This window comes from Hippopotamus amphibius, chromosome 6 (assembly GCF_030028045.1).
Source record: "Hippopotamus amphibius kiboko isolate mHipAmp2 chromosome 6, mHipAmp2.hap2, whole genome shotgun sequence".
Lineage (NCBI taxonomy): Eukaryota > Metazoa > Chordata > Mammalia > Artiodactyla > Hippopotamidae > Hippopotamus > Hippopotamus amphibius.
Window position 1 is genome coordinate 127,988,816 of NC_080191.1, and position 17,004 is coordinate 128,005,819.

The 17,004-nt window shown below is 38.0% G+C and overlaps 1 protein-coding gene across 3 annotated transcripts in view; it reads left to right on the forward strand.

Annotated features, from left to right (window-relative positions):
- AGTR1 (angiotensin II receptor type 1) overlaps positions 1-17,004 on the forward strand; it is a 51,684-nt gene that overhangs the window by 14,767 nt on the left and 19,913 nt on the right. Inside the window, exon 3 of one of the 3 annotated variants that reach the window (XM_057740153.1) lies at positions 15,168-15,217. The exons of the other annotated variants lie outside the window; for them this stretch is intronic. The gene's annotated coding sequence lies outside the window, so the exon portion shown is untranslated. The remainder of the gene's footprint in view (positions 1-15,167; positions 15,218-17,004) is intronic. 3 annotated transcript variants of the gene reach the window in all.

Here is a 17,004-nt window from a genome sequence, read left to right on the forward strand (position 1 = left end):
CCTTAAGCTAAACAGAATAATTCATTTCACAGGAAACTTTTATTCAATATGTATAATTAGTTTTAGTTAACTTTATTAATGAAATGTCACAAATCAATTAGGTTTGCAATAATCAGATGCTGAGGACCCTGGAGGGGCCATTTCCCTCACAAGAGGGGAAGGTGATATACAATTTAGTTGGGAAGCGAATGTAATTAGATTTGATCAGTTGAGTATTCCTGTCCTGATGTGGAATCAGGCACATACCCAAGCCTAAATATAGTTGTTGGGTTGGAGATATATATAGTATATTTATGTACTATATACTATAAATATACACACACACACTATATAGTATAATATATATAGTATATATAAATACTATATATACACTACACTTATATATTATATATATATATCAATATATATAGTATAGTTGGAAAGAGGTAGAAAAAACGTCTTCATGGTTCTGTTGACCACAAACTAACTGCCAAAGCAGGCCTTTGAAACCACAGGTAGACAGGTTTCCTTCAGACAGGGCCATGTTTAAATTTCTTTCTCAAATTTGAATGCCTTTAAGTAGAATAGTACATGAACTCAACTATTTGCCACAGCTTCCACCACTGCTTAATAGCACTTCACACATTTATTTAACTGCCTAAATCCTGATGGCATTTCAGTTTGCAACTATTTTGACCTAGAAGGTTATTATTGAACAGCTGTGCGGTAACCCTAAAGTTTCTTTCTTCTGACTCTAAAATAAGAATATCAAAGAAATGTCATGACAGTAAAAAGTCTTCTGAATGAAAATTATATTAAACACAAGGTAGTCCTATTGAGGGGTGCAGTTTGCAACAGATTCTGCTGTTATTCACTCAAAATGTATTTTGCTGGACACCTACATGCCAGTCACTATTCTCAGCATTAAGGACAAAGTGTGAGCAAAGCAGGCAAAAATCCCAACCCTCTTACAACTTACACTCTAGTGCATGTAGGCAGAGAAATAAGTAAAGTTTATAATATGTTGGATGACATGAATAATGGAAATAGAAGGTGGAAGCAGCGAGGGAGAAGGGTGCAGTTTTTAAAGGGAGTTTAGGGAAAGCTTGCTTAGTAAGAAGGAAGGAACTATGTGGACATCTGGAGGAAGATGGCTCTATGGAGAGGGCAGAGCAAATGCAAAAGGCCCTGAGGCAGCACTATACTGGCATATTCAAGGCACAGCAAATAGGTCAGTATCCAGAAAGCAAGTATTGAAGGGTATAAACTGACAGGTAGACTAGAGACATATTTAGAACGGATGCTAGAAGAGGGGAGCACATGGAATTTTTAAACTGAAATGGTTTAAAGATTACAGATGCTTTGAAATGTAGTGGAATATTTTCATGCAAGAGATTTTAAAAAGAAGTCAGGTCCATGACTCAATCCCCAGTGATTAGTTCAGTAGCCATCATGGTCAGGGGCTACAACTAGAACTCCAATCATTAAAAACCTGCATTTTATATCATTTCCTCCTGGACAACCAACTGATTTGCTTGGCAGCTTTGGTGTACCTCAAAAACACTTTGCCTATCACTGACCTGTAATCCCATGTCTCTGGGCCTGAAAATAAAACTCCCCATAACAGAGTTAGTGGTGCACGACATTGCCATTAGATTATTTTTAGTGAAAGCTTTGCCTTCTGACGCAAATACACTGATGAACTTAATAATTTCTGGGGCTACCGCTGAATGCAAAATGATTTCATATACCGGTTATTCCACTTAAATTATTTTATCTTCAAGTCCAAGAAAAAGAAAATTCTAAATAATCCATCCACATATAACTGAAGTAAAATTATTTAACAGAAAATTTCAAATTCAACCACCTCTAAACACGTAAGATAGTCTGAATGAGAAGGAACAATTCTGACTTTGTATTATTTTTTAATGATGGTGTTTTCTCATAATCCCCATGCCTTTTTTCCTGTCCTGCTATTCTTCAAGATTTCCTAATGAGGATTAGAGAACAGGCATATTTAACAATCTGTATTTGCAGGTTGGGAACAAGAAAATGAAGACTAATAGTTTCTCTCCTGCTAATTTGATTTTCTACAGCTCCTCTCCTACCAGCTTAGGCAGAGGACTTAGTTACTATTTCCAGCAGATGGGGCCACGGAATAGACAATCATCTGTGATGTCATGCTTCCCCCAGATAGGCCAGCTGCCTTTCAGGCCTCCATTAGAGACTTCCTCAAAGTAAGAAATGAGAAGTGATCATGAACAGGATGAGGAAAAAATGCAATTTCCTTTATTGTAGAAAAACAGCACTCAGTGGCTGGTTCACAATGCTACAGGAAAACATTTTCGTACATTTCTCCTGCACGTGTGGAGAGTTATGAGGTATGCGCCTAGAAGTGGAAATGCTGATTTGATTTCCAAAGTGGCAGTGATAGAAGCAGACTTCTGGAAACGGGGTTGTGCTGAGTTGACAGAAAGATAAGGGATTCAGTTCTTAATTGATAATACGTGGCTGGCTCTCTAAACTAAAATATAACCCCAAAAGAACTTCTTCTGGTGTAATTCCAGGTCCCAGGGCTAGTTAACGGTACAAATAGTTATTTATTTACAACTATACAAGAATTTATTTCCCAGGACCCCTCATATCATTGACATCCCATAAAACCAGCCCTGCAAAAGAACTAGAACATTCTGAGAACATACAACACATAACTTTAAATGAGTTTTCCTTTTCTCATGCAAAAGCATGAAGGTTGGTTGGAATTGACACAGACTTCTGTCCAGGCGAAGGCCTGTGATTTCAGGAAGCATGTATCTCTTTTGAAACTCTAGTGTGTCCTTGGAAATTGCTGCATAAAGGCCAAACTGCCAAAGTCTAGTCCTTCTCTGAGTAAAACCTTTTAGTTGTATGTCAGTAGCTGGTCTTTGTTCTCTTCAGTGGTCATTGCAAAAATACCACAATTTTCATTCTAAACCCCAATAGTATTAGGAAGACACGTTGAGTTAAAACAATGCCTGTAATATAATAAGTATTCTGTCCCTAATAAAACCTAGTTAGTCACAGCTTCCTTCAAATCCCTCTCCCACAGATTTTTCTCCTGAAAGGAGATATTATACAGCATTTTAGGGAAAACAAACTTTTCTCAATCACTAGGGGTAAGGTAATAAAAGGGTTGAAAATAGCATCTTAAGCATCACGTTTTTTTCTTTAAATTCCCTGAGGTTGAACAGATTCTTAATTTCAGTTTTTTAACTGCCCTGAAAATAGTTTGTCCCTAGCTGACTCTTATTTCAGGGCAATGTTACATCTGCTTAATCTAGTAGAGTCGCAAATTTGTCATCATCCTGAGCAGAAAAAAATAAGTGAGACATAAAGTAATCAAAATGGTGCAATCTTCTTACTCAAAAATAAACAAATAATTAAAAATAAGAAATAAAAAATTCAGGAATGAATCATCCTTAAAACTCTCCCAACTCGCAGTCTAGGTTCATGGGTGAAAACTTTGGGAGACCAGTTTGGGAAGCAACCAGAGCCTGGTACTGTTTCATACACTTAATATTATCACCTTCCCACAACAACACTTAAAAGTAACTAGGATTATTGCCATTGTATCATATTCCTATTTTTTGAATGCAGACAAAGAGAATGTAATAGTTAACATCTATTGATTGGACACTTGCTTGGTCAGACACTGAGTCAGTTACTTCATCTCCATTTTCTTAATTCACAAAACAAAACAAAACTACAAGCTAGGTTTTCTTATTGGTTTCATTTTTTCACAGACAGTGAGTCTAAGGGGCCCATATTGCTAACCGATGCCAGGATAAGAACTGGAATTTGGGACTGACTCCAAAGCCCTTGTTCTCATTTCTCTTCCAGATGTAACCCATCAAATTCTTCAAAGCCTGAGATCTTCCTTTCTGTTTTTAATTAACTGCTACACTGTCAGCATTTTTTTTACATATATGTATACAAGTGAACACTGTGTTAATATTTAATTATAGGTTTATACTGATATTGGATGCAAGTATAAGCTAGCATCATTTCGAATAATAGTAGAAGAGTCAGGGGCTCTGAAGGTAATGTTCAGCATTGTGTAAAGCAGATATTTTTCTGTCACACTTCAGTGAGAAAATTAATTCATATGCCACCAGCCATATGCAGAAATGCAACAGGAAATGAAAAACTCAACTACTTAAAATAATGTGATCTGAGTACAAATTATTGCACTGTGAATCAGTTTCCTTCTGCTGTAGAATTGATCATTTAGATTACATAGACAAGCGGTGTTAAGACATTACTAAAATTATCCTTGAATCCTAGCTTTGAGATCTGTATAAAACACTAGGCAATTTGCCTGAGAATACATAGAAAACACTTTTTAAAGGGATTGGGATGGGTTATTTTTCTCCTCTGTTAAATATTAGGCTTGGAAATGAACCCAGCTGATCTGCTAAATAACACTTGCAAATTGTTGTGTTTTAATAAAGTGACAGACTAGAGAGAAGCCACACTAGACCTGCTTATGCTTCTGGAGGCTTTACAGACCAGGAACATTATGCAATAATGCCTTTTAAAAGAAGGGAGCTGCTTGGTTACACCTTGCCTGGCAACAAATGTAGCCACTTACTCCAAATGCAGGCATAATTAGAATCTATGAAAATCCAGCATCCAAATCCCAAACCCCTGCTGCAATACATACTCATAAATTACAGCTTTTTACCGCTAGTATTTTCAACCATTCCATTTAAGTATGTGAGTATATGAGTGTGTGGTGTTTTAGGAGGCCTGCTCTATAATGCTGTGGAAAGGTTTCATCACTATTAATCAGGTGTCCTGTAAATGGGACACCTCATTTTTCGATTTCTGGAAGGCTTAGAGCCTGTCCCGCTGCTGGGAGAAGGCAGAGCCAAATGGGCTATGCTAGTGAAAAATCCCTGACAAACATGGAACCAAGTGAAAACTTGAGAGACTCAACTTGTAGTCGTCACCACTGGCAATCATCACCACTATTACAGCTTTAACCAGGCAAGCCCAGGCTCATGCATTTGTTTATAAAATTGCAGCAAAGCCTTATAAATTAAGCCTGAAAGAAAGTTAATTTTTAGTCTAAGCTTGGATCAACAAGAAAAGAAATTCTTATTTAAAAACCGTCATAAAAGCAGTAAAATTGGTGTTTTAAGAACTAAACAGAATTAAATTGCTTTAACTTTTGTTGCAATAGGAAAATAAATGCCTTAAAAAGTAAAGTTAAAACACAGAGATTTTAAAATATATTGGGGGGAAATTATTTTACAGAAAATAAATTTGTCCCCCGGATTTGTGACTAGCTGTTGATTTCTGTGTTTCTGAGTGTGAAGGTGTACTTAGCTGTCTCCTAGACAAAGTAGGGAAGATGGTACCCTTCTGAATGAAAGGGTTCCTATTAGCTTTTCTCCTTAATTTCCTAAAGTGTTGTGATTTTTACTCCCTGGTGTTATGTTTTTAAAAGATTTTAAATCTTAAAACATAGAAATAGGTGTTGAAATTGAGAGCTGAAAGTCTCAACCAGTTGGGTGTGATTTTTTAAAATAGGTAATACAGACCTCTAGTGGTTGAACAGTTTGAAAGCCTCTGCAAGGAAAGGAAATTGTGCATCAAGTGCTTGCATTTTAAAAAGGGAAAACAGTTGCTATTTAAAATTACTCACAATGCAAAATTCACATATTTCATACAAACCCAAAACAGGTAATAATGTGCAGCAAGGGAAGATGGAGCACTTCCCATCCTTTTAGATGCTCTCAGTTCTCCCAAAACAAGCAAGGACCCCTCCCATCAAAGTCCCAGCAAGAAGTCTGGATCTGTACTGGTTTTCCTCTGAAAGATTAACATCCAATTCACTTGTTTTACAAATTGAGCTGGCAGATATTTGCATTATGTAAAGTAGATTTGATTTTCCTTGGCACACAGTTTTGTCTCAATGAGACTCTTCTTCCTCTAAACCCCAAGGGCTCCTGGTGAAAAATGCAGGAGGCTCTCACACAGCCACTGCTTGTCTGTCCTTTCCCAGATTCTCTCCATGAGGGCAGCCACACTCCACTGGACTGGGGCTTAGTGATTGGGGTGTTTCTCTAAGTGAGGGGCAAACTATTGGATCCATGCTTTGGTGATTATTAAATGTCTGTCTAGATCAGTGTTTCTCAAACATGAATGGATACACAAATCACCTGGAGAATCTTGTTGACATTCGGATTCTGACTCAGTAGGCGTGGAGTGGGGCCTGAGGTTGCTTTACTAGAAAGCTCTCAGGTGATGCTAATGCTGGCATCTAGGACCACACCCAGGAACAGCAAGGAGATGCTATAACATCTCTAACTTTTTATTACACTTTGTGTTTCACTGATTTCTTCACCTTTTTCTTCTTTTTTACTTCAATGGCATTTCAAAATTTAATTTTTGACTTTATAAAACTTTTAAAGTTCTCTTTCACTTGACTATGTACAAATATCTCTGGGAACCTGTTATTCAGGTATTGCAAAGTTGATCCTACATTTTAAGAATGGATTCAGTGTCGTCTGTTTAGTTTCGTGAGTTCACGGTGGTTGTGAGCACCTCTCGCACTCGAAGTCATCAGGCATTTGCAACCACAATTAAATAACTGATTAGCCATACTCAGAGAGCGGGTGAGATCAGGTTTTGTGCATGCTGAAAAACTAATAAGGGCCCAAAGAAACATCAACATCGTAAAATCAGGCAGAATAAAAAGCACAAGCTGAAATCATGAGAGTCAACAGATCAGAGTAAACCATGGGAAAAATATTTCTCTGGCAAAATCCATCATCTAAATAAGTTCCTATTATAGCATGTTGTCAACCTTAATTTTGAAATCCATAATTTTAGAACTTATGTCATGGGATAGTCTTGAAAAGCCTCTTGCAAACTTTTAACATCTAGTTTCAAATCAAAAATAATATATTAACAGGCTGTAGCATGGAGGGAGTACATAAATTATCATCATTGCCCTGCATGAACAGTAATTCACAGGTTTAGCTCAGAAACGACTTAGATGAAATAATTAACTATGTACAGTACTTAACAGTATAAAAGTAATTAATCTAGCTGCCTCATACTGGTTTGGCCTAAATAAACATGCAATAAAGCCATACGATTTTATTATTTTTTCACTCACGTTACTAGTTTAGTAAGTTGGAATTTTAATATGTCAGAAGAAAGATATCTTTCCCTTAAAAAAATAACAGTTTCTTTTCAAATGTTAATGTACTAACTATAAGCTGAATGAGTTCTATATATTTATAATTATGGGCAGATGTTCTCAATTAATAGTGTTATGCATTCTGCTTCACAGGAGTTTGGCGAAAATGAAAAGCTATTTTAACTTAAGGTGTAAATAAGAAAAAAATCTCTTTTTTTAACCGCAAATCACATAGACTCTGTTGAGGTACTACAGTTGTGTGGCAGTGTAGCTTTGGCAAAATGTTTCTGATAAACTTGTTTTTTACCCCATGGGTTCTGAGAGGAGACAAGTTGCCTTTGGCTTATAGACCCTTCATCAGTAGGTCTACAAGGTAAAGAGCAGTGTCATTAGTTGGTATAAGGGCAAAAAATAAGGGAAGTATCCCTGTTTGGGCAAAAGAAAAGAGCTCAGGTGATTCCTGTGAGGGAGAAAGAGGTTCACCCAATGTAGGTCTTTGTTTAAAGTCCACTCTCAATGTATGGCTGCTCCTTTGCCTAATCTTTTTTTTTATAAATATGTATTTACTTATTTATTTGGCTGCACTGGGTCTTAGTTGTGACATGTGGGGTCTAGTTCCCTGACCAGGGATGGAACCCAGGGCCCCTGCATTGGGAGCATGGAGTCTTAGCCACTGGACCACCAGGGAAGTCCTTCCTTTGCCTAATCATATAGACTATAACATGTTCTACCCTATGTGACCCCTCTGATTAATCATTATATTATTATCCCTATTTCGTAAATAGACAAAGAAGAGGAGGAGACTAAGTAATTCTTCCAAAATTAAATAGCGCACAAGATGTAGGTCAAACTCAAACCCAGAGACTTCTGCTTCCAGCCAAGATGGAGTTAGAGGGATTTACTGTCTCACCTAAAACAGCTACTAAAATATTATATATATGATTTTCAAGGCCGTGGACATCAGGGGACAAAGAACAGCAGTCTCTGAGGGATGGGAGACAAATGAAGTAAGCCCCAGATCACTGGAGAAAGTTCCAAGCCATGGCTCAGGAAAGAATAATCCAGAAGGAGCTCCCAGGTCTCCCTGAACTGGGAAGATGGAGCTGGGGGTCCAGAGAGGCAATGAGCTAGAGTTCACAGAGCAGAATACCAGACACTAGAGAGCTTTACAAAGACAGAGCATGGAAATCTGAACGGTCCCCCCTGAGTTTCAGTGCATGGGAATCTGAACGGTCCCCCCTGAGTTTCAGTGCATGGGAGTGAGTAATCACCCGAAAGGATTAGAGGGAACAATCCCCAGAGACCATCCAGAGGCAGAAAATAGTTGTTCCCACTAGCCAGAGGGGCGAAACACATAATTCATGGGGCATCAGGTAGCATACTGAGAAGGGTTTTGCCTCAGGAATAGGAAAAAATTAGACCAATTGCTGCTCTGGACCCACCTAAGAAATCTTAAGAGCCAGACCTGAAGGACCCAAACTGTTTGCAAGTAATTTAATTGCTTCCCAGAACAAAGCTGGAGAATTTATATAGGAATACAAAAAACATCCAATATCCAACAAGGTAAAGTTCACAGTGTATAGCATCCATTCAAAAATTACCAGGCATGCAAAGAAGCAGGAAAACAAAGTCCATAAAAAGAAAAAAAAATGAATAGAAATAGACCGAGTAATGACACAGATGATAGAATTAGTGTACAAGGACATCAGATGACTATAAGCGTATTCCATATGTTCAAGAAGCTAGAGGAAAGTCTGAACATATTGACGAGACATGGACAATATTAAAAAATCGAAAATAGAATTTCTGGAGCTGAAAACGCAGACCAAGACTTCAGACACGATGACCTTGTTCCTTACACTGACCCCACTATTTTTCTTCCCTGGATCATGAGTTTGATCCCAGCAGCCAAATACTTAATACTTGCTTAATACTGAAATTCCCAGGTGAATACTTCCTTTAAGAGGGGTTTAGCATCTGAAGACAACAGACTTCCTGAAGGGCTCCACATGGGCCCTTTCCCATCTCCCTTTGACTCCCCCTAGCCTGTCTCTGGCTCATGGAGCAGACGGCACCACTGCCCGTGGACTTAACGCTCCACTCTAGCATAGACTCCTCAGTAAAGTACCTACTAGCAGTCCTCAACATGGCACCTTCTGAAGTATAAGAAAGTTTACATTATCAGACTACCATGTTCTATCTGGATTTTCTATCTCACCTAAAAACTCTGGAGTTTGAAAAAGCATGAAATTTGTTCTCTTCACCCAAAATAAAATTAAAATGGAAGTTAGTATTGATAGTTTTGTAGCTCCCCACCCTTCCCATCCAAGGCACTATGTATAAAATCACAAACTGTGTTCTTCCAGTCTAAGAAGCAATGAACCAAAATGTACATGTTGTCCTTTTACAGAATTCAAAAGATGCTCATGAGAATTAACCTATTTTTCCAACCAAGCTAAAAAATCAACTTACTTGTCTAAGAAGTTTTATTGGGAAGCTAGAATCCCCCAAAATGTATATGCTAACCAAATGTTACTGTTCATCAGAAATGCTCCATATTCATCCAGTGTTCATCCTGTGTGACTCCCTCAGTCAATGCACCCACTTAATAGCAGATATGTTCTCTCTGTGTACTTTGTGTGTGTGTTCCTAAACCTGCAGTGAATGAATTTACAAAATAGTATCAAAACACAAATGTAGCCTTACAACACAAACGTGTAGATAATTTCATGCTTGGAGCATCACAGTTCACTTTAGAAACACTTTACTTGACAATGACGCTTTCAAAAACAAGTATTTTTCAGCACTTACTAAAACTATTTTAAAATTTAACCTCATCACCAGTTATATAACCAGGGCCATTTGGTCATTGTGGCTTTATGAAATGGCATCAGGCCCTTTCACTACTGATCATCTTTGGGGCACTAGGTGTCATTTTTTGAATAAATGGTAAAATAATATGCAAGAACCAAATATCACAGGTTGTGTGCTGTACTCACCCACACGGAGATATCACTTCAGTGAAATGCAACAACAGCTCTAGAAAACGTCACAGTATCTTTACCAAAATATAAAAAGGAAAAAGGAAAGATACGCTGCTGGCAAGATCAAAGAAGCAGGGAGGTGCCGTCCCAGCTGCCATTAGAAGATAGTCCTCAGACTCTGCGGCAGGCCAGCCTCATGAGAACAGGGGTGGGTAGTAACCTCACCTCATCACATCTCTGTTTTCCCACTACTTGCTACTCCTTGGTCATGGACTATTGTTGACTGTGGAAATGGAATGGGGGTGTGTAACAGTGGTACAGTTCAAGTATGTAGTGTAGTATAAAAACACTGGAACGGGGGTCTGCAGCATCTTGCTGGGGCTTGAAGTCTGTTTTCTTAATTGTAAAATTAGGTGGTTGGCCTGGATGCTAAGTTGTAAATTGGCAGGCCTTGGACCAACTATGATCTGCAAAAGAGTTCTGTTTAGTTCCACACAATGTTGCTTTTTTTTTTCTTATTTGCCTTAGTTGAACACATTTCAAAATAGGATATTCCACGTAAAATTTGAAATTCCAGCTTATCTTACAAAATCAGCCTGTATCTCTCCCTGATTACCACTGGCACAACTGAGAATCCCCATCCCTACCTCCTTGGACAAAGAGGAAGGGTCCACCACCATGCCTGCTTCACCCTTCTCTGTTGCTCCCAACCCCTATTAAGTATTTAAATGTGAACCCTGGAGCATGTAATTTCTAGGGCCCATTCCAGCAATAAAATGTCATGAATCTCTGACTCAAGTTGTTTCAATAAAAGCAAAGGCCTGTAGGGCTTCCTAGGTGGCGCAGTGCTTAAGAATCCACCTGCCAATGCAGGGGACACGGGTTCAATCCCTGCTCCAGGAAGATCCCACATGCCTCAGAGCAACTAAGCCCATGCGTCACAACTATTGAGCCTGCGCTTTAGAGCCCATGAGCCACAACTATTGAGCCCATGCGCTGCAACTACTGAAGTGCACGCACCTAGAGCCCGTGCTCCGCAATAAGAGAAGCCACGGCAATGAGGGGCCCGCACACCACAACGAAGAGTAGCCCCCACTCACCACAACTAAAGAAAGCCCGCACACGGCAAAAAAGACCCAACACAGCCAATAAAATAAATAAATAAATAAATTTATTAGGAAAAAAGCAAAGGACTGTAGTGAATAATATTTCAACTATATTATAGGTTAAAATAGATTTTGCTGGGGTATTGCTTCTCGGCCTTTTGGCTAAGATCAAGTGTAGATTTTGCTTGAGTAGACTGACAACCAAGACCCTATTTAGAATATCATAATTGTGTATGTTTACAGCAACAAAGGGCAACATACAGTAGTTTGTGGGTCACCCACCCGGCGGGCATTGGATTTCTTTGTATCACGAATGCACCCCTCCTACCATCTCATTGTGGCTTCTTCTTGTCTTTGGATGTAGACTATATTTTTTGGTAGGTTCCAGTCTTTGTTGTCGATGGTTGTTCATCAGTTAGTTGTGATTTTGGTGTTTTCATAAGAGGAGATGAGTCCTTCTACTCCACCATTTTGTCTCTGCCTCCCCTGGTGTCTCTAAGGGCATACGTATATGTTCCTGTATTTCTCTCAAGAAGAAAAGCAATAAATATGACCCCTAAATTTCCTGCCATAGCAGAAATTTCTGTGACATCATGATCCACACTGAGCTAAAGCTACACTCCAAACCTAAATCGAAAGTCCATAGTTACAGAATGACTTTTTATGTAAAGAGAGCATCTTAATTTGTTAGTGTAACATGAACCATGTAATTTACCTAGAGAATGGCTTTAAGCTGCTCGTTGGCATGCATATAACAATGCATACTGAAACAGACTGATTTCTAAACATATCTTTTCTGAATTAGAACCTCTTCATATCCAAAATTATTAGCATATTATGTTACTCTCACAAAGTTCTAATGAACTTCACAAATCTGCCTGCTCTATTCTGAGTACAAAAATATTTAGCCTAATTTGTTTTTCCATTATTTTATATAGTAATAAAGTAATATCAAAAATGTTATTACCAGAAACAATATAGTGTTTTATAATTATTAGAAAGTGAATCTCGTGAAGTCATATTAAAAAACAACAATTACCACATGTTAAGTCAGATAATTCAGGGAAGAGACTTATATGAATACTAGGGGAGTTGCTGGCAAAGAAATTTTTTCTCTGAATCCTACACTTTGAAGGAAATTTTTGCCATTTAATTAGTTTAGGTACGATTCACCAACCAAAGGTCTATAATGTGATACTTTCCCCCTCCGGCTTAAAGTAATCTTACAATCATCTGCACTTCAGATGTTCATACTTCTTTTAAAAACAGATCCCTCCTGGATCCTTTACATTGCTTTATGGGATTAATAACAGATTGTAGCACCATACTGTATTGTATTGACAGAGCCCTAACATCATTCCAGTCTGTTTCTTGGCCATGTGTAATAATGTGACAAGCTATTCATATATATAAATTTATGGGGTAATTCACTGAGTATTTGGTGGGGATATATGGGTATATATTGAGAATATATAAAATGATAGTAATAATAGATAACATTTATTGAGTATTTAATATATGGCAATGTTTTTTCCCCCATGTTTTATCTAACCCTCATGTTAACAGTAAGTTTTTAACCTGTTTTAAAAGATGAGGAGACTAAAGCTCGATGAGGATGAGTAAATCAGCCCAGAGGTTGAGCCAGGATCTTAACTAACCTTTGTGACTGCAAAGCTTATGGTTTGTTTCCCATGATGCCTGCCAGCCACCAGACTCTGCTAACGTTAATTAATGTTCCCTTTTAAGATTCTAAGTGCTGAATATATACCTCTTGATACATGATTAGCTTCCCACTTCAGCCATATATTAAACTTGTTTTTATGGTATAAAGTCTATTCACAGGGAATGGGTATAATAAATTATCTTTTGAGGAAATTATTTTAAACAAAGAATCTTACAACATTCTTACAAGGGCAAGGTAGACTAGGCTTTATCGTCTCATTCTTATTTGTCAGAGCAAAGTCCAATGAAGGTTTAATGATTTGCCTAAGGTCTCAGTATCTAGAATGGCAAAGAAAAAGCTGCTAAGTCCTCCAACCTCCAGTTCCAGACTACTGTTAGTTCTCAGTCTTTTCTTTCCCCCTCTGCTAAACCCTGCAATCAACTGATTTCTACTCTTCAGCTTCTCAAATTATCTTGCTTTTTCACTCACTGCTGTTGGTTTTATATATTAAGATTCAGTATCAGCATTTACCATATCTTCTACCTCTTAATTCTGAGTGTTTCCATCTGATTGCTAATTTTTATACTTTATGGGATTTTTCTTTATTTCAGTTTTACCCCAATTATCCAGGAAAGGCTGCCTGCGTCTTTTGAAAGCTCTGATGTTCTCAATGAAAAGACCTTCTAAATGACCTTGTCTGTCTCCCATGGAGTTGCATATCACAACTTCAAATGCCCCACTAAAATGTTACCCATTTGGCATCAGTATACACAAAAGGCTGCATTCTGTGATAAGAAGTACAGCAGTGTTTTTCTAGTGAGAGAATAGAGTTCTTAATGGGGAAAGGGGGAAGTATAATTTCCTCAGATTTAGCTGGTATTTTGAACAGAATGGTGCTTTTCTTCTAGAACTAGTCTGTAAGAAATTTGTAGGGAAAATACCACAGGAACCAATAAACAATTAAAACTTTGGTCATGGAACTCTATTAATATTGGTCCTTTAGAACCCTTTTGTCCAGAAATGTTCTTCAGCTACAAAAACAGCTACTCATTGCCCTCATGGATCAGAAAAGCAGTTGGGCAGAGGAGACAAGTAACAGGGACTCAAACTAAGTCATTGAAACTCTTTGGTTGACAAAGTCGGAGAGATTATCAATTGTAACTGTTTATCCCTTTCTTACTCTTCTCTACCTGGTTTAATTCTCATGAGAGCCTTGATGACAGGCTACATTCAGTGTGTTGATCCACAGAGAAAAAAGGCCTAATGTGAATGCAAAGATGAATTTACACTCAAATATCGTACAATCGGTTCAGACAATAACGACTTAGACTGACACAGCAGTTGCCTATGGCAGTGATGCCACCAGAGGGCAGGGTTTGACTTCCGGACCTGGTGGCTGCCTCCCTCCAGAGGCAACCTTGGAGCTACTATAAGAGCCATCAAATCCCTTGGAACCTTATAATGAATCTAAGTTCAAGTTCTCTCTTCTATTGTTCTTGTACAGAATCCCAGAATTCTGGAAAATGCTTAGAGAGGATAATTTCTAGAATGATCTGACACAACAGATATTTAGTCAACTCACAATTTTAGAGCCCCTACTAACTAGTCAACATGACCTTGAACATTTGAAGGCTACCTGACAGAATTTTATCTTTTGAAGGATCTATAGTTTCCCTGGGAAGATATGAATATAATACATTAAATAAAAGCCATGAAGAAAACATAGTGTATAGTTAACTTATTCTGTGAAAGATAAGAACTACAGGTTATCAAGAATTGAAAGGAAAAAAAAAAAGTCCGGACCAGAAAGGTTTCTCAGCAACAGTACTACTGATATCTTGGACTGGATAATTCTTTGCTGCGGCAGTCTGTCCTGTGTCTTGTAAGATGATTAGCAGTATCTTTGGTCTCTACCCACTACATGCTAGTAACACCTCCCCCACCTCTCCCCCTGTTATGGGAACCAAAAATGTCTCCAGACATTGCAAAATATCCCTGGAGGGCAAAATTACCCCTGCTTGAGAAGCATTTAACTGGAATATGAAGAGATGACCTGCCCTGCCCTCCCCCAAAAAAGAACTGAACCTTGAAACTTTAGAACATCAAAAATGTAAGGATCTGCTCTCTAAGCCTCAGTTTCCTCATCTCAAGAGTAGGAATAATGGTGCCTTCCCTCATAAGCCTTGTATTAGTTTGCTGGAACTGCCATAACAAAATAACAGCAGAAATTTATTTTCTCACAGTTCTGGAGGCTAGAAGTTCAAGATCAAGGTGCCAGCAGGGTTGGTTTCTGGTAAGACCTTTATTTTTTACTTGAAGATAGCCACCTTCTCACGGTCTTCACGTGGTTTTTCCTCAGTGCAAGCATGTTCCTGGTGTGTCTTCCTCTTATAAGGATACCAATCATACTGGATTAGGGACCCAAGCTTACGACCTCATTTAACCTTAATTACCTCTTTAAAGGCCCTGTCTCCAAATACAGTCACATGGAAGATTTAGGCTTCAATCTATGAATTTGGGATGGTGGGGGGACACACTTCAGTTCATAACAGGACTCTTACAGAGATGAAAGCAATTAGCACAATACTTGGCATATAGTAAGCATTCAATTAATCATAAATCATAAATGTTACTATTGTAAATATTAAGCCACTATTATAAGTCCTTCATGTGAATCAGATACCAGCTGAAACACAAGAGTATAAAACAATTGTACATTAAATAAGTTTATTTGAACACTTGTGTGTCACTGAAGTTACACAGCTAAAAAGTTTAAACTGACATTTCCTCACTGACCTAGGTAATTATTTCAAAGATCTTCTGACTTTCTTTATGCAAATGTCAAAGGGCAGTAGATCCTACATCCCCAGCATCTAATGAGTAGTAAATGACCCAGAAATAATCTTTTAAGTGTTTTGGGGAATTTCTGTGTGTAAAGAAATTCCATGTAAATATTTCTCCAAGAGGAGGCTTGAGGATGATAATTCACGTTCACCCTCTTAATTTGATTTATAAGCTCCACCTATCTTACAGGAGATAAGAACAAAAATAAACTAGGGAGGAAAAGACATAAACAGTTTCAAACACTCATGGTTTTCAGTTGGAACCAAAAACCCATGGAGATTTTGAAATTGCAAAGGAACAGGGGCCTTCTTCTGCCAAAAAAAAAAATTTTTTTTATAAAAACTAAAGAGTGTTAGATATTTCTACCACACTGGCTTATCATTTGAAATTTCTGCTGGCTCAAATGAAACCATGCTGTCCTATATCCTACTGTGGGACTTCCTCCTTATCCACAATTGCTTTCCGATCAGAGGCTTGTAACTTTGAGGACCAGAACAGAGTCAGCTCAGCTAGCTAGAAAAACAAGAGGAGAGGTTTCATATCTCAAGAAAAAAGGAAACCACTAACGGGGTTGTTTTTACAGCAAGTTCAGGAAGAATGGAGTCAACATTGACAGTTGCTGAGGTGAACAGTTTTATTGTTGGTAATAAAAGTAGAAATTGCTTGCTGAAAGTGAAGGCGAGAAAAGACAGAAATTGCTATGACAAAGTTAAAAACAAGAGGAGATGGTGGTCTTGGTGTGGCACAGAATGTTTGAAAACATTCACCTTGTCTTTAAAGAGCTGCTGCTGTATGAGTAATGTGTCACTTCACTACATAGCCCTTGTATGCAGAAATGCTGTATTTCCCCTTTACAAGCTAAGGGATGCATTTATTCTACATTTAGAGCAGAAACAAACAATCGAAGGCAAAGAGGTGCATTATCTTATGCAGCTCTCTTAGAAAGAGTTCATTTTCTCCTGCTCAGACTGCACACAAATACTGGGAATATATTTTAATTTCAAATCTGATGTGTGACATCTGGTAACTCATTTATTGCTAATGAAGTTTTCACAGGAAGTAGCAGTCACCAGTATCTCATTGTATTTTTCAGTTGGCAAAGTGTTGTTTACCTTTTATTGGCCCACCATCCGTGCCTCTTGTCACAGGCTGAATAATTAGAAAACACAAGTAGCCCCACATAGAAATGAGTGGAGATGTAAATAATGGGAGATAGAATGGTCTAAATTTTTTTAT